The following is a 19365-nucleotide window of genomic DNA, read 5'->3' on the forward strand; positions in this document are numbered from 1 at the left end:
ATTCTTCAGCACAACCATACAAAATCCTCCTGCTATCAGTTACTATACAGCAAAGATTTCTGGATGGGCTGATAAAAATCACTCTAATAAAATGCAAACTTCAGCCATGCAACCCAAATATTACAATGTCACATTCGATGGACATATGAAATTCACTTTATTTTTCGTATGTATTTTATTTATATATTTATTTTAAAAATGTATACACTGCCTATAACCTAGCTGGTTTCCAAATAAACATACATAATTATATATTACAAACAAAACATTAAAACACAACACAACACAAATACAATCAATGCCCCAATATCCCCACTGTACCACTCACATAGATGCAGTCACAAAGAGCAAGAGGGCCTGTTGTCATGGATCAGTTTGTTTGCCAATCCATACTCTTCAAACTCAAATTAGGAAAGATAGAGAAGAACATCAGATTAGTGAAGGAACCCAGTGCCAGAAAGGGCTTTTCAGTTTCTTCTAGTGGTGGATACTAGTAAAATATTGCATAGTTTACAAAGTTCTCTTGGTGACCTTCAAAGTGGTTCACCATGAGCTTCCTTGGTATCTGACTCAGTCACCTAGATCTTTAAGGTCAGAGGGGATGTCGTGGTTAGTCCGTGAACATAGTAACATAGTAACATAGTAGATGACGGCAGATAAAGACCCGAATGGTCCATCCAGTCTGCCCAACCTGATTCAATTTAGATTTTTAAATTTTTTCTTCTTAGCTATTTCTGGGCAAGAATCCAAAGCTTTACCCTGTACTGTGCTTGGGTTCCAACTGCCGAAATCTCTGTTAAGACTTACTGTAGCCCATCTACACCCTCCCAGCCATTGAAGTCCTCCCCAGCCCATCCTCCACCAAACGGTCATATACAGACACAGACCATGCAAGTCTGCCCAGTACTGGCCTTAGTTCAATATTTAATCTTATTTTCTGATTCTAGATCCTTTGTGTTCATCCCACGCTTCTTTGAACTCAGTCACAGTTTTACTCTCCACCACCTCTCTAGGGAGCGCATTCCAGGCATCCACCACCCTCTCTGTAAAGTAGAATTTCCTAACATTGCCTTTGAATCTACCACCCATCAACCTCAAATTATGTCCTCTGGTTTTTCCATTTTCCTTTCTCTGAAAAAGATTTTGTTCTATGTTAATACTCTTCAAGTATTTGAACGTCTGAATCATATCTCCCCTGTCTCTCCTTTCCTCTAGGGTATACATATTCAGGGCTTCCAGTCTCTCCTCATACATCTTCTGGCGCAAGCCTCCTATCATTTTTGTCGCCCTCCTTTGGACCGCTTCAAGTCTTCTTACGTCCTTCGCCAGATACGGTCTCCAAAATTGAACACAATACTCCAAGTGGGGCCTTACCAATGACCTGTACAGGGGCATCAACACCTTCTTCCTTCTACTGACTACGCCCCTCTTTATACAGCCCAGCATACTTCTGGCAGCAGCCACTGCCTTGTCACACTGTTTTTTCACCTTTAGATCTTTGGACACTATCACCCCAAGGTCCCTCTTCCCGTCCGTGCATATCAGCTTCTCTCCTCCCAGCATATACAGTTCCTTCCTATTATTAATCCCCAAATGCATTACTCTGCATTTCTTTGCATTGAATTTTAGTTGCCAGGCATTAGACCATTCCTCTAACTTTTGCAGATCCTTTTTCATATTTTCCACTCTCTCTTCGGTGTCTACTCTGTTACAAATCTTGGTATCATCTGCAAAAAGGCACACTTTTCCTTCTATCCCTTCAGCAATGTCACTCACAAACATATTGAACAGGATTGGCCCCAGCACTGATCCCTGAGGGACTCCACTACTCACCTTTCCTTCCTTCGAGCGACTTCCATTAATCACCACCCTCTGGCGTCTGTCCGACAGCCAGTTTCTGAACCAGTTCACCACTTTGGGTCCTAACTTCAGCCCTTCAAGTTTGTTCAACAGCCTCCTATGAGGAATTGTATCAAAGACTTTGCTGAAATCCAAGTAAATTACTTCTAGCATATGTCCTCGATCCAGCTCTCTGGTCACCCAATCAAAAAATTCAATCAGGTCCGTTTGGTACAATGTATCTTTTGTAAAGCCATGTTGCCTCAGATCCTGTAACCCATTAGATTCAAGAAAGTACACTATCCTTTCTTTCAGCAAAACTTCCATTATTTTTCCAACAACTGAAGTGAGGCTCACCGGCCTGTAGTTTCCTGCTTCATCCCTGTGACCACTTTTATGAATAGGGACCACATCCGCTCTCCTCCAATCCCCAGGAATCACTCCCGTCTCCAGAGATTTGTTGAACAAGTCTTTAATAGGACTCGCCAGAACCTCTCTGAGCTCCCTTAGTATCCTGGGATGGATCCCGTCTGGTCCCATTGCTTTGTCCACCTTCAGTTTTTCAAGTTGTTCATAAACACCCTCCTCCGTGAATGGCGCAGAATCTACTCCATTTTCTCGTGTAACTTTGCTAGACAATCTCGGTCCTTCTCCAGGATTTTCTTCTGTGAACACAGAACAGAAGTATTTATTTAGCACATTCGCTTTCTCCTCATCACTTTCCACGTATTGGTTCCCAGCATCTTTTAGCCTAGCAATTCCATTTTTCATCTTCCTCCTTTCACTAATATATCTGAAAAAAATTTTGTCTCCCTTTTTTACATTTTTAGCCATTTGTTCTTCCGCCTGTGCTTTCGCCAGATGTATCTCTCTCTTGGCTTCTTTCAGTTTCTCCCTGTAGTCCTATCTGCTCTCCTTTTCTTGGGGTAAGTGTGCACTATGTGAAAATTAGAGCCTCAATAATCTCTGTGGCGGGGGTACTTTTATGGAACAATTTGACTGCACCACTAAGAAGGTGTTGAAGACAACTTTGTAGAGGCTTTTTCTTGAAAGCTAATTTATTTATATTGGACAATTTTTAGATGAATATAAATAATCTGACATTGCATTCTTTTTTGAAGATTATGTATGTATTTTGTGAACTGCTTAGTTTTAAGTAGACTATATTGTTTTTATGTTTATAAATTTTTAAAATAACAACACTAAGACTCTTGTACAGAAACGATGGTGTAGTCATGAAAACATTTTTTTCCCATAAGGAAAAGAAAAATAAAAAAACTCAAAATTCAAGAAAATATAAACTACTCCTTCTCAAATCCACATTGATAATTAAGATCCTCGATTACACATAAACGGATAAAATACAACTAGTTTACCTAGAAATGAGAGAAAAAAACTTAAATAAATTAAGGGGTTTAGCGTTTAGCATGTGCTAATATTTAGCGAGTGCTAAAATGGTAGCGCACCATAGTAAAAGGACCCCTAAGTTCCAACATCTGGTACCAGAAATTCTAATTCCTACGAATTAGATCTTCATACCCCTTTGAGGCGTTTTAAGGACAAAAATGCAGTTAGGTGAGCAGGTTTTAAAAAAACATTTCAAGGACATAAATTTCACTATACATTTGCTTGGGTATCTTAAATAAAAACTACCCCCTATAAGTAAGACTCCTGGTTTTAAAAACAAGTGTTGCCTTCACTTTTGGGATTCACGTAACACATCTGGGAAAATCTGAATTTTAAGACCTAAAAAATCTTTGTCTATTTTGGAAGAACATCTTCACTATCCAAACTTTATCTGGTAAAAGAGCTACTGAAGCTGCTAAAGTAGATGGTTTAGCAACCTCTTTATCAGAGGTGTCCAAAATGGTTGAAATGTCTAGTGGTTCTTCATTTTTATTCTGGTCAGTAACTTGCTGTTCTTGTATCTTTTTTGTTGGTAAATAGTAAGCCAGGGAGAAAGGAGGAATTGATGTTTCTGGGACTGAAAAAGTTTCTAAAAAGTACTTCCTCAACTTTTTCCTCGGTGTTACTTTAGGTACCCAAGGGAAATTCACACACCTAATTTGCTTACGAATCCCTACATTTCCCTACTCCCCTCATACACAGCCTGGACACAAATAAACCTTATTTACCCTTCCTCTACACACTCACATACATTCCTGCATCAACACCAGCTCAGGTATACCCTCCCAGAGATAACCCCACCCCCAAATATACATAAACATAGTATGTGCCCCATGCCTTTTATGTAAACTACATCCATACCCATATACCTGGCCATTCTGTAACATGGCCTAAAGTTAGGTGTCAATTTCACATGTAAGTTATAAAATACTATCACTGTAGGTGCATATAATGCACAATTACACAGATCAGTACTAGGTGTTATTCTACAACCTATGAACAAAGATTGCTTTGCATGTCAATATGAGGGGGCATAACATTGGCGGAACAAGGATGGGACATGAATGGGTCTCCCAGTCATGCACATAACTTACATAGTATTTTGGTGCCAACAGTTACACCTGCAATGGGCATGGGGTAGCTGTTGGTGCCTACATTTAAGTACAGCAATGCTAACTTACACTAGTATTTTATAACAGAATCTTGATGTTCAGAAGCAGGGCAGACATTTATTAATGAACATCCATGCTGTTAATTATATGTTGATTATTGCTATTATCTCATGGTAGTAGTTGCTAGTGAGCTACATTTATTTGTGCTTTGTTTTAATTGTGTTAATACTTTTTTTTCTGATGTATTATATAACTGTTATTGTATAGGACAATTTTTGGTTCCTATGTATAATGTAAATCTGTTATGACTTGGTTGTATCTATAAGTATTATATATTAAATTCATTGAAATTTAAAAAAAAAGGAAGAGGCCCTCCAGTCAGGGCAGGATTAATTCATCGAGGGCCCCTAGGCACTCAAGTACATTGGGCCCTCCTGCCCCACCCCACCCCACCATGTGCCAGGAAGCTGCATCAGAGGGAAGCTTTGGGCAAGCAGCACCATTTGCACAATTACGGTTCCCATTGCCTTTCTTACCCGCGTTGCTTGCTTGTCTTACTTTCTGTCGATGGGGGGGGGGGGGGGGCGCCTGCATTTCCGATCGATGCTGGAGGGGCCCATCACCATTTGGAAAAAACAATGTTGATGCCCTCCTTCATCGGGTCCCTCCTGACCATTTTGGGCCCTAGGACTTGGCCTATTGGTTAATTCTGCCTTGCCTCCAGTTCCTTTCCTCCCTGCCCCCTTCCAATTTCCTCACCTACCAAATGTCCTTCCTTCTAGTTTCTCTTTCTCCTTTCCCACCACCCCCAGGTCTACTAAATACTCTCCCATCCAGACTCTCTCTCTCTCTCTTCCTTTTCAGATCATAGTAATGGTCTTTTCCCCTCTGATACAACTTCCCATTTCCTCTTGGGCAGACTGAGGCAGAAGAACAGCAGCAAGGAGACCACAGGCATTGTCGGAGAATCACTGCCATGCCGTGACCCCCTTCCAGTTTAAAAGGTAAGGGGACATAGGACTTGGGTAAGAAAAAGGGAAGGCCATCCCAGCCCATGGGGATGCCCTGCAGCTGTGGGGCCTGTTTCCCCCCCCCACACACACACACACACATATCCTAATGTGGACCCTGCATTCATTATGCAGCTTGGGGTTCCCATAATGTATTCACTCTCACCCGTAGATACTACCACCATACCGAAGGCTTCACTGTTCATCTCCTGCCAAGTTCTCACACAGAGGAGCTTGGCTCTGACAATAGAAGGAAAAATGTACCATCATGTCACTGTGAAATACTAATTTTTCAATGCGATTTTAGTTGGCAAATGTCTAATGTGCAGTAGGTTCAGAAATCAAAAATAAATTTTCTCTAAATTATCACAGCTGTGTAATCTGATAACTCACTAAAATACAAGAAACAGAACATGTGCTCAGTGTGAAATAAGATATGTATATAATTAAAGTGGAAAATGCATATGTGATTACAAGACTATAAAGCTGTACAGCACAGATAAAAGTGAATCACTACAAGTCTCTGTCAGTTTGATCTAATCCATGAAGATGAAACTGTGACCTGCATGCCTAAGCAAATATTAACTGAGCTTGTATAAACTGATTTTAAAGAACACATTCATGAAAGCTAGGATTACTCAAGGAAGCTCTGACAAAATGATCTTGCAAGGCATATTATTCAGTACTGCTGTTTTTTCTTTAACTCTGAAAAAAATGTTGTTACATTTTTATGGTTTTATCCCTCCTTTTATGAAGCTGCGTTAGGTGTTTTTTTTATTGCTGACTATGGCAGTATTAGCTCCGACATTCATAAAATTCCTAGGAGCGTCGGAGCTAATATCACTGCAGCCAGCGATTTAAAAAAACCTAACACAGCTTCATAAAACAGGGGTTAGGGTTAACCAGCTAATTTTTGAAAGCAGAAAATGCACAAAAAGAAAATCTGTAAACCTCAATTTAAAATTCATTTTAAAGTATAGGTCTTAGTTCATTCAAATTTTGTACATTGAAAAATATCCAACAGAAAGAAGTCAGAGAGTATAATAATGGGTGATTTCAATTACCTCAACATTGACTGGTTAAATGTTACATCAGGGAGTGTAAAAGATAAAATTCCAAGACGTCATAAATGATGGCTTCTTGGAGCAACTGGTCCAGGAACCAACAAGAGAGGAAGCTATTTTAGATTTGGTCATTAGTGGAATGCAAGGCAAGGTACAAGAGTTAACTGCGTTGAGCTGATACTTGGAGTGACATTGAAAAAGAAATCTATATAAAAATCGGTGTTACACTGACCACTCTCCAATCTTCATCAACACCAGCAATTTCATGTTTTTAAGTTCAATCGTCTTTATTGGTATTTTGAATATGTAACAGTCAGTGACCAAGTACAAATGCAATTATATATGGTCAATGACTAACAAAGTGGTAATAACAAAAATAAAATGTATCCTATAACCAAACAAACAAACCAGTCAGACGTGTGTGAATGAAAAGAACAGTATCACAAGCTACAGAATGACCTAAGTCACAAGAAGTTATTTATTACTAGAGTACATCGTTGACTTGACTCAAGACTGTGATAAATTTATTAAACACAAGGAGGTATGTTATGTCATATTAGTCCAACTCACTGGAACCTGCAAATAGGCAATTTGTCCCCATATTATGGATCAATGGAGCCCACATTTTTGTAATCCTTTTAAGTGAATTTTTATGTTCTGCCGCGACTATTTCATAGCGTGCATATAAGCAAACTGTATGTCACCATTCATTATAAGAAACGGAAAAATCCTTCCAGTTTGCAATTATACGGAGTGCAATTAACAAGAGTAATTGTACTAGATGAGAGATCTCTAATGAGGTAGATGGTTGTGATGTATTAATGATGGAGATGAGGAAGGGATAGGATAATAGCATTGAGATATCTATAATAGAGAGTATGCACTTCCAGATCTGATTCCAGTAATCCTTCAATAGAGGGCACTCAAATAACATATGTTTCAAGGTTCCTATTGACAATTTACATGACCAACATAGATCTTCTGCCTTCAATTTCTGTAATTTTGATAATTTTATGGGTGTCCAATAAGCACGATGCAACAGGAAATAGAAGGATTGATATAAGGTGGCAGAGCTCGTTATTTTATAGGGCAGTGACCAGACACTACTCCTATAAGCATTCCTAGATCTTCATGCTATGCATTCATCACAGCAGTTGGAGTATGCATTTTTAATATTTACAGCGTTTTATATCAGTTGGAAGCCTCTTTCTATGCAAAGTTATGACATAAGACTAGCAGGTATTTCCCATCCTCTATCACGCAAGTGAATATGGTTATGAAGTGCATGTTTGAGTTGGAGCCATTGGAAAAAGGCTGTAGGAGGTAATTTATAGAGGGAACAAAGCTTGTCATGGGGTATCCAGTTGCTCCCATCATACAATTGACCCAGATTCCAAATACCCTAGGATTTCCAATTCTTCCAATTTACAGTGTGGTTTTGTATTTTGATCTCCAAATTACACCATAATGGCGTATGTTGTGTTCTATTCCATTTGATGTTTAAGAAACTATCAATCTCCTTGACAGCTAATTGAACCGAATCCAGTATGTAATCTTTATTATGAATAGTCCCTGAGGAGGTTACAAACGGCAGGTAAGTTAGTTTCGTCCACCAATAAAGTTCCTGATCTAATCGCAGCTATGCTGAGAGTGTATTGGAACGATATGTTCGAAGAATCCATTGAGAGCATTGTCTGAGGAGGAAGGCATTATGGTAGTCTAGGAAATTTGGAAAACTAACTCCTCCATTCTGATGAGACTGTTTCAATTTTTGTAAAGCTATTCTAGGTACATGTTTGATTTATTTTAGTATCAATGGGTGTACACCATCTGGACCAAGTAATTTATCACTCTGACTTGTTCACCAAGATTTCTTTCAGCTTCTCCATATCATCAACCTTGAAAACCATTTCTAGTTCAGGTATATCTCTTGCATCTTCTTCTGTAAAGACTGAAGCAAAAAATTTATTCTGTCTTTCTACTATGGCCTTGTTCTCCCTCAATGCCCTTTTTGTTCCTTCATCTAGTGGTACCATGGATTCTTTCACAAGTTTTCTGCTTCTGACGTACCTGAAAATATTTTTACTGTGAGTTTTTGCCTTTGTGGCAAGTTTCTCTTCCTATTCTTTTTTTAACTTTCTTCATCAAGCCATGTGTGCTTTCCATCTAATTTGCCTGTTCTTCATTCAGATCTTTTTTCCATTCTTTTAAGGATCTTTTTGGCTCTAATAGCCTCTTTCACTTCACTTTTTTACTATGCTGACTGACATTTGTTCTTCTTTCTACCTTTGTTAATTCAGAGTCTAGCACTAAGATAAGTGTGCTGATTTAATGCTTATTTAAAGGTTATTTAAGATAGTCATAAAAACGTTAAGCATTTATCACATATCATACATTTATCATTTGAGAGGTTTTTATGATCAATGAAAGATAACCTGACCTGCCAATGCTGATTGACAGCACGGGCATCTGAGATCTTTTCCTCTCGATTATATTCAAACATTTAGGCTGTGTTACTGAAACCTATTCTTATGTGTGTTGGCACCAACAGATGTTTCTTCCATTAATATATTATTAGTGTTCCATTTTTAAACAACACCCATGCTTGATATAAAGTCCTAACCTTTTTGGCTGATCCTATTAGCTTTTTTTTTTTAAAAAAAACAATTTATTCATTTTATCATATTTGCCCTTTCGAAAATTAAATGCCGCTGTAGTAGATCTTTGTGATTTCACTCCCGATATTAGCTAAAATTTGCTTGGATATGGAGAGAGGCTAATTTGCATATTCCCCAAATGCTAAAAAAAAGTATTTTTTTTTTAAGTAGAGGAGCCAGAAGGCTCAAGAAGTAAAAATGTTTCTTTCTAACCCAACAGAGAGAAGGTATTGAACATAAGGAAAGTGAAATTGAAGAAACTTAAGAAGTTCATCTAAGTGATGGGATAATGGCAACAAGGACTATTGCTGAAAACCAGATTTCTGCTCTGAAGCCAATAAAAAATGCATTTTAGTCCAATAAAAAAGGCATCCCCTTATCTCCTTTATGTTTTGTTTTGTTTTATTTCTATATATTACCTTTAAAAGTGGACTTATGTGGCTACTACACCATTTTACCTTTTAGTTTTATAAATCCCTTTTATAGACATAAAAAGGACTTTACATAAGAAAAATTCTTATGCAGTATATAGAAGTGTTGCTGAAAGAAAGGATAGTGAAATTCCTAGAATCAAATGGGTTACAGGGGCCGAGGCAACATGGTTTTACTAAAGGTAAATCGTGGCAAACAAATCTGATTGAATTTTTTGACTGGGTGACCGGAGAATTGGATCAAGAATATATGCTAGATATAATTTACTTAGATTTCAGCAAAGCATTTGACACGGTTACTCATAGAAGGCTCATGAACAAACCTGACGGGCTGAAGTTAGGACCCAAAGTAGTGAACTGGATTAGAAATTGGTTGACGGACAGACACCAGCAGAGAGTGGTGATTAATGGAATTCACTCAGAGGAGGGAAAGGTGAGTAGTGGAGTCCCTCAGGGATCGGTGCTGGGGCCAATTCTGTTCAATATGTTTCTGAATGACATTGCTGAAGGGATCGAAGGAAAAGTTTACCTCTTTGCAGATGATACCAACATTTGTAACAGAGTGGACACTAAGGAGGGAGTGGAAAACAGGATAAAGGATCTGCAAAAGTTAGAGGAATGGTCTAATATCTGGAACATTGGGAAGAATAACCTGAATCACAGTTACCAGATTCTAGGGTCCACCTTGGGGAATAGCGCCTAAGAATAGGATCTGGGTGTCATTGTACACAATATGATGAAATCTTCTACCCAATGTGTGGCTGCGGCCAAAAAAGCAAATAGGATGCTAGGAATTATTTAAAAAGGGATGGTTAACAATGTTATAATGCCTCTGTATCGCTCCATGGTGCGACTTCATCTGGAGTAATGCATTCAATTCTGGTCTCCTTATCTCAAGAAAGATATAGTGGCACTGGAAAAGGTTCAAAGAAGAGTGACCAAGATGGTAAAGGGGATGGAACTCCTCTCATATGAGGAAAGACTAAAATGGTAAGGGCTCTGCAGCTTGTAAAAGAGATGGCTGAGGGGAGATATCCTGAATGGAATATAACAGGTACAAGTGGATCGATATTTCACTCCATCAAAAATTACAAAGACTAGGGGACACTCAATGAAGTTACAGGGAAATACTTTTAAAACCAATGGGAGGAATTTTTTTTTTTTTTAAACAGAGAATAGTTAAGCTCTGAAACGCATTGCCAGAGGATGTGATAAGAGTGGATAGTGTAGCTGGTTTTAAGAAAGATTTGGACAAGTTCCTGGAGGAAAAGTCCATAGTCTGTTATTGAGAAAGACACGTGGGAAGTCACTGTTTGCCCTGTATCGGTAGCATGGAATATTGCTACACCTTGGATTTTGTCCAGGTACTTGTGACCTGGATTGGCCACTGTGAGAACGGGCTACTGGGCTTGATAGTCTGTTGGTCTGACCCAGTAAGGCTATATATATATAATTTTTATGAGGACTTTATCTTAGCTTCTATATATACCCAACCCAGAAACAAACACAAAACCAAGAGAAAGGACCAATGTTCCACTAACAGAGATGAGAATCCAAAAGCAAAATGAGGAACACAACTCTGGAGGTCCAGGAGTATAATTTATTCAAATAATAAGGTAAAAACAACTTCTAAAATCCATATCAATGTAGATCACAAGGTATGTTCCTTCACAGGATTTTACTCAAAAGTTTCAATCAAGCAATTAGGTACCACGTAGTTTGAGTCTGCTTTCAAAGGACCCCTGAGGAAGGCTAAGCTTAGCTGAAACAAAGACCATGTAGGATCCAACTCTTACCTTCTGAGCAACCTATATTTGAACATGATATGGATTTTAGAAGTTGTTTATACCTTATTAGTTGAATAAGCTATACCCCCCTCCCCCCCGATCTCCAGAGACTTATGTTCTCCATTTTGTTTTTGTATACCCAACGCAGGAAATCTAAAGCAGTGATATTGATATCAACAATGCATAATGAGAGGGGGAAAGAAAACCACTTATTATGGAATATAATAAAGCCAAATTGGAATTCTATCCCCTGTGTTCTTTGTATCAAACAATCCTGAAACAAATTTAAATGCACCCTTAAAACTCATTTATTTGCCCTTGCTTTTAATCTCGATCATTAGATAGAGTTTGGTCTGGTGCGCAGTGAATGGCCACCATATCTTTCTTGTTTAAGTATATAACCTAGTATTGTTTCTGAACTGTTATAGTTCTATCTCTATCCTATTATTAATGCAGTTTAGTTTTTTTTTTAATGGCACTTGAGCCATAGTTTATTTTAGACTGCACTGCCTTGATTTAATTGCCAAAGGCAGTATAACAAGTACTTAAAAAACATGTAGGGTGAACAACCTTGTGGCTCATTTAAAACAAACTAAATAAACTCTAAATAAACAAGTGAACAATGATTATGGTGGGGGGGTTGTTTGGGTTTTTTTCAATGCTATTGATGTTAGCATAATTGCCAACTTTATTGTTCAGATGAGAAATCATCCTACTTAGAGTAGCAGCTTACCTTCAGAAAGACAGCAGCTGTTCTTTTATTCAGTTGAGAAAGCAGTTATCAATTGACTGATAAATGAAAACTGGAAAATACCAATAATCAGATTAGGCCAATCACCACTGCACTTCCCGAACAGCTCACTTCAAATTAAAAAGATACTGTGAGGACCTACAAACTTTTGTGTGGAGAGAACATAACTATCACAAAGCTGTGTTCTGATTGATATGTACAATGGGGTGCTGAAAAGTTCTCAGCCCAACCAAGAAGAGAATGATGTGGATATGGTTCAATCAATGACCTGAAACAACGTAAAAAAAAAAAAAACAACAAAAAAAAACATAGAATTTTGTTTCTGTAAATTGGCACTTAACGAAATAAGATAATACACTTTTCAGCTATAATGGTAAAATAACACTCAGAATTTAAAAAGTTAGTTAGTCGGGCTGAGAACTTTTCAGCACCCCTTCATATAGCTTATTAGTTAATATCTTGATTCTAAGACATTAAAAAAAAAGCTTAGTCCCAGAAATATAATTTCTTCCTAACTTTATAAACATAAAGATGTTGTTTGCATGTGAATGAAAATGCTTTAACTAAATACAAGTTTAAGGGTGCCACCCAAGTTTGGTTGGATTGCAAATAACGTAGTGTGAAAACCAGCCCAAAGGACGGTAGAAAGAGAAGAGCTGAGGTAGGGAGAGATAGAATTGGAGGAAGGAGGGGAGGAGATTGGGGGAATAGGGATTAGTAGGATGGGGGAAGGAAAGGAGGAGTCAAGGAGAATAGGAAGGGGAGGGGGTTGGAGGATGAAACCCGAAGAAAATTTGGCGGGCAAAAATGGGAGTTAGAAAGAGAAGGGGAAGAGGGAGGTGGGAGCAGTGAGCAGAGTTTCCCTCCCACCCTCCCTTCTACTGCTATCAGGTTCTAGGTAAGTGGTGGGAGAGGCTGGAAAAGGTCATCTGCAGGTTTCCGATATTATGGGCCTAGACAAGAACATTTATATCGGAAGGGGTGAAGTTGAAATTTGATATCTGAGTCATTGAAATATGGACTTGTGGGCGGCACCACTGCAAGTTAAGGTGACATGATAATACCATAAGTCACAAAAATGGGCTTTTACTAAGGCATGCTAGCTGATTTAGCTAATGTGTCCATAGAATATAATAGGCGTGTTAGCATTTAGTGCGCGCTAAATCGGCTAGTGCGCCTTAGTAAAAGATCCCCAAAATGTTATAAAGTAATATGGTGGATACTGGAGCTAGTTTCATTACCGAATGGCTCCAGTGAGTATCAAGCAAATTGCAAGTTTGTATTTTGATGTATGATTGAAATTTGTTATCAACTATTACAGTTGGCTAAGAAATTTAATGTGGAGAAGGCTTCATCTAAGGCAAGGCAGATATTGGGTTGTATCAATAGAAGTTTTGTCAGCCGAAAGCCTGAAGTCATAATGCATTTATACAGGGCCATGGTGAGACCTCATCTGGAGTACTGTGTGCAATTCTGGAGGCCACATTACAGTAAAGATGTGCGCAGAATTGAATCGGTTCAGCGGACAGCCACTAGGATGATCTCGGGGCTCAAGGGTCTCTCGTACGAAGAGAGACTGAACAAATTGCAGCTCTACACTCTCGAGGAGCGTAGGGAGAGGGGAGACATGATCGAAACATTTAAGTACCTCACGGGACGTGTCGAAGTGGAAGATGATATTTTCTTTCTCAAGGGACCCTCGACCACAAGAGGGCACCCGCTCAAACTCAGGGGTGGAAAATTTCATGGCGACACCAGAAAGTATTTCTTCACAGAGAGAGTGGTTGATCATTGGAACAAGCTTCCAGTGCAGGTGATCAAGGCAGACAGCGTGCCAGACTTTAAGAATAAATGAGATACCCATGTGGGATCCCTACGAGGGTCAAGCTAAGGAAATTGGGTCTTTAGGGAATAGACAGGGGGTGGGTAAGCAGAGTGGGCAGACTTGATGGGCTGTAGCCCTTTTCTGCCGTCATCTTCTATGTTTCTATAAATAAATAGGGATGCAGCCAAAAGTGTAAGATTATGCACCTTGGCAATTTAAACCCATGCAGAACTTACACCCTGAATGGTGAGATCTTAACAAGAACAGTGGCAGAACGGGACCTAGGAGTAATCATTAGTGAAGATATGAAGACTGCCAATCAAGTGGAGAAAGCTTCATCCAAGGCTAGACAATTGCTGGGTTGCATCCGAAGAAGTTTTGTCAGCCGAAAGCCTAAAGTGGTAATGCCGCTGTACAGGTCCATGGTGAGACCTCATGTGGAATATTGTGTTCAATTTTGGAGGCCACATTATCAAAAGGATATGCTGAGAATGGAGTCGGTTCAGCGAATGGCCACTAGGATGGTCTCAGGACTCAAGGATCTCTCATATGAAGACCGTCTAATTAAGTTGCAGTTATACTCTCGAGGAACACAGAGAGAGGGGAGACATGATAGAGACGTTCAAATATGTTACTGGCCATATTGAGATGGAAGAAGATATCTTTTTTCTTAAAGGACCTACGGCAAAAAGAGGGCATCCGTTAAAAATCAAGGGTGGGAGATGTCACGGTGACATTAGGAAGTATTTCTTCACCAAAAGGGTGGTTGATCGTTGGAATGATCTTCCACTTTAGGTAGTTGAGGCCAGCAACGTACTCGATTTTAAGAAAAAATGGGATAAACATGTGGGTTCTCTTCGAGGAAGTGCTTAGGGGGGAGGGTTCTTCGAGCGGGCAGACTTGTTGGGCCGATGGCCCTTTTCTGCCGTCATATTCTATGTTTCTATTCTCTGTTTCTATGTAATATTATGCCAATAATCATAGGTTTGTTGGAATTATTTGGTATGAGTTGGGGATTGAAAGGTCATGGTTGATGTTTGAGTCCCAATATTATGTTAATATAATATTAAATCACAATTTTCCAGAGTTAATTTTATCTGGTATTCTATTGAATTACTATTTTTAATTTGATTGTAAACTGTTCTGAAATTTGAATGATATATCTATTGTAGAAGTTCTCAACCCTGGACACACGCAAGATATTCACAGTGAATATGCATGAGAGAGATTTAAACCAACTGCCTCTTTTACAAAGCCGCGCTAGCAGCTTTCGCGTGGCAACAGCCCCGAAGCTCTTTAAATCTCTATGGGCTTCGGGGCCGTTAGCGCAGGGCAGCCACTAGCGCGGCTTTGTAGAGGAGGCCCTAAATGGAGGCAGTGCATGTGAATCTATCTCACACATTTTTATCATGGGTAAACTGAAAACACAACTGACTGGTTGTGCCCCAAGAGCTGGGTTGAGAACCCCTGATCTATCAATTTTATAAATACAGTCAAACCTCGGTTTGCGAGTAACCCGGTTTGCGAGTGTTTTGCAAGACGAGCAAAACATTATCGCAAAACTTGTCTCGCAAACCGAGTGTTGACTCGATTTGTGAGCACCCCCCCCCCCCGATAACTGGCATCGCTCCCTCCCACTCGCAAAGGCTCCCCCGCGTGAACCGGCACCCCCCCCCCCTCCGTGCGAACCGGCACACACCCCGCCCAAAGAAATTGAAACTTACCCCCCATCTGGCACCAGTACGCAGCCCACAGGACACGCCGGTGCTGCTTGAAGAACTTCCTGCCTCTGCTGGGCCTTGAGCATGCATCTGCGCATGCTCAAGGCCTTCTAATTCTCCCTAAATGTTTGAAACATATTAATGCACATGAAACAGACCTATTCTGAAGAAAAGGCAGCTCTAGAACTAGGAACCTTGTAACCTCAAGCTTAGATTACTTCAATCTGCTTCTAACTGGTCGCCCACTGTGCAGCCTTTCCCCCCTACAATCTGAGCAAAACTCTACTGCATGACTCTACCAACCTCACTACACTCATGTTACCCCTCTCCTTAAATTACTACACTGGCTCCTTATCCGCTTTCACATACAGTTCAAATTCCTATTACTAAGCTACAAGTGTGTTCATTCTGCTGCCCCTTAATATATCTCCTATCTTCTTATACACCTCCCAGAGAACTCCATCCCTCAGATAAGCAACTCTTAGCTGTACCCATCTCCTCTACTGCCAATTCCAGACTTCGTTCCTTTTATCTAGCTGCCCCATATGCCTAGAATAAACTATCTGAGTTTTTCCACCATGCCTCTTGCCTTATCTTGTTTAAAAGCAGACTGAAAACCTACCTTTTTAATGTAGCCTTCAATCCAAAAGTCTACTTCCCACTGCACTAGCTAGCAGATTAACCATTCCCCCTAACTGTATCCATGGCATCCTGTTTGTCTTGTCTATTCAGATTGTAATCTCTTTTGAGCAGGGACTGTCTTCTTTGTGACTCTGTACAGCACTGTGTACGTCTGGTAGCACTATAGAATAATTAATAGCAAGAAGAGCCTTGATACGAAGCTACAAGCAATGAAAATACTAATAACAACAGATGCCTGCATATTCTGTAAGAAAGAGCTGGAAATGCTTACTGCAAACATGGCTGCAAAGTTCTGAATGTAGAAATCTTCTATATAGAAAGACACAATTTGGTGGCACATCTCATCTATTGTATCACTCCATAGTGTGACCTCACCTTATATATTGCATTTACTTCTGGTCACCGTATCTCACAAAAGATTTAGCGGAATTAGAAAAGGTTCAAAGACAAGCGAAAAAGATGATAAAGGAGATAGAAATCCTCTCATATGAGGAACGATTAAAGAGGGCTCTTCAGCTTAGAAAAGAGACAGCTGAGGAAATATATGATTGAAGACTACAAAATCCTGAGTGATATAGAACAGGTACAAGTGGATCAATTTTTTACTGTGTCAACAATTACAAAGACCAGGGGACACTCAATTAAGTTATAGGGAAATATTTTTTTTTAAACAATAGGAGGACATAGATGGGTTAACATAGGCTAACATAGATGGGTTTAATAAAAGGTTTGGACAAGTTTCTGGAGGAAAAGTCTATAGTCTGTTATTGAGAAGTAATAGGAATAGCCCTTACTATAGAAAACTGCACTGGTTGCCAATAGAAGCGAGAGTCATCTTCAAATTCGCCTGCCTCTGCTTCAAAACCTTAACTGGCTTGTCCCCGATACATCTGTTTCACCACTGTCTGGAACCACTCGCACGCGTAATGCCAACCTGTTTACCTACCCTTCCCCAAAGGGATGCACCTACAAAAGATTCCTCAATAGAACTCTCTCATACCAAGCTGGCAGATGGACAAACTGCCTGACCACCCTCATCTCATCTGCCCCATCTTACTCATCCTTCAGGAAATCTCTCAAATCTTTCCTCTACAACAAATTTCTTGAAACCCCCCCCCCCCCCCATCACCAAATAATCAAATACTTCCATCCTGTAATTGATACTGGTTGTTTTCTTGACATTCACCACCCTGCATTGGTTTTGTACACTGCTTTGTTCTTTATAAGCCTCTCGCACTGCCTCTCCACTATATAAATATCTCTGCTGTATATGCACAGTCTCCTGGATGGTAAATCTACATTGTTCTTTGCTGTATAAACACCTTTACTGAATATGTACAGTCCTCATTGTATCTTCGCTGTAAATGTACAGTCTCTTACACTGTAAACCGCTCTGAACTGTTTGTGGTACTGCGGTATATAAAATAAAGTTATTATTATTATTATTATTATTACTGAGGGGAGATATGATTGAAGTCTACAAAAGTGGAGTAGAATGGATACAAGTGAATTGATTTTTCACTCCATCAAAAATTATAAAGAGCAGGGGATACTTGATGAAGTTACAGGAAAATACTTTTTAAAACCAATAGGAGGAATTTTTTTTCACTCAGAATAATTAAGCTCTGGAATGCATTGCCAGAGGTTGTGGTAAGAGTGGATAGCGTAGATGGTTTTAAGAAAGGTTTGGATAATTTCCTGGAGGAAAAGTCCATAGACTGTTATTGAGAAAGGCATGGGGGGAAGGCACTGCTTGCCCTGGATCGGTAGCATGTAATGTTGCTACACCTTGGGATTTGGCCAGGTACTAGGGACCTGGATTGGTCACTGTGGGAACAGGCTACTGGGCTTGATGGACCATTGGTCTGATCCAGTAAGGCTATTCTTATGCTTTTAGTCTAATATTTATCCATACCTCAACTTTTCTGCCTATATTTTAAATATGTAATATCATGTTATCGAAAAGGAAAGGTTATCCATGATAGGCAATATCTTACATATAGTAGTCCAAATTTCAGACCAATATGAGTTGTGAAATTTACAATGAAATAACATGTGATCTGTCTGGGATGTGGTATTATAATATAATAATAATTTGCATAACTGAACTAGATTCTTTTCTGTTTATACCTCCTTGTAACATACCATGTCTGTAGGCAATTGTAACATGCCAATTGAATGTTTGAAGACCCTTTTCCTGCAAGTTTGTGTTCATCAGATTATTTTTGGTTACTTCTTTCTCTGTTGTTCTGTTAAGGAAATTTTCAATAAAACTTGTTGAACTTAAAAAAAAATAATATCATGTTATTTAAATACATTTTTTTATTGAATGGCTATAAAAGAGTAACGGTTCTATGAAGAAAGCTACCACTACTATTATTACTATTTATTATTTCTGTAGTGCAGAAAGGTATATGCAGTGCTGTACATTTAACATATAATACACAGTCCTTGCTCAAAAGAGCTTACAATCTAATTTGGGCAGGCAAACAGGACATATAGGGGTTGGGGGAGTTTACTTATTTTATTTATTTATTTATTTAAAAAATTCTATACCCGCTTATTCTTAAGCAGTTTACGAAATACAAACATAATCATAATTTAACATATAAAACTTAAAACAAACACAGCATACCATATTTAAAAGTTTCTTGCAGAGATAATGATAGGATAGACAAAGTTATCATATGGTGAGTGAAGTTAGGAGTTGAAAGCAGACTTGAAAAAATGGGCTTTTAGCTTGGATTTGAATACTTGAGATGAAACTTGACATATTGACGCAAGCAGTCTGTTCCAGGCATACAGGAGCAGCAAAATAGAAGGAAAGGAGTCTGGAGTTGGCAGAGGAGGAGAAGGGTAAGAATAAGAGTGACTTAACTAATGAATGGAGTTCACGGGGGGGGGGGGGAGCATAAGGGGAGATAAGTGAGGAGAGATATTGGGGGGCTACAGAATGAATGCCCTTGTAAGTTAGTAAGAGGAGAATGTATCTAAAGTCAACCTTCTCTTCTTGCTTGACATGTCTAAATTTCAATATCATCGAATAAACTGATGTTTCCAGAAATAAAATATGTTCTCATGAAGCATTATGATGACTGGCATTCTGCAGTACTGATTTG

General features: G+C 39.2%; 1 long non-coding RNA gene across 1 annotated transcript in view; it reads left to right on the forward strand.

Moving 5' to 3' along the window:
• LOC117356621 overlaps positions 1–9459 on the forward strand; it is a 37744-nt gene extending 28285 nt beyond the window's left edge. The window contains exons 2-3 of the long non-coding RNA XR_004538684.1: positions 5223–5362; positions 9310–9459. This is a non-coding gene — a long non-coding RNA (uncharacterized LOC117356621). The remainder of the gene's footprint in view (positions 1–5222; positions 5363–9309) is intronic.
• The last annotated feature ends 9906 nt before the right edge of the window (positions 9460–19365 follow it).

The sequence above is a fragment of the Geotrypetes seraphini genome, chromosome 3, assembly GCF_902459505.1.
Source record: "Geotrypetes seraphini chromosome 3, aGeoSer1.1, whole genome shotgun sequence".
NCBI classification, from domain to species: Eukaryota; Metazoa; Chordata; class Amphibia; order Gymnophiona; family Dermophiidae; genus Geotrypetes; species Geotrypetes seraphini.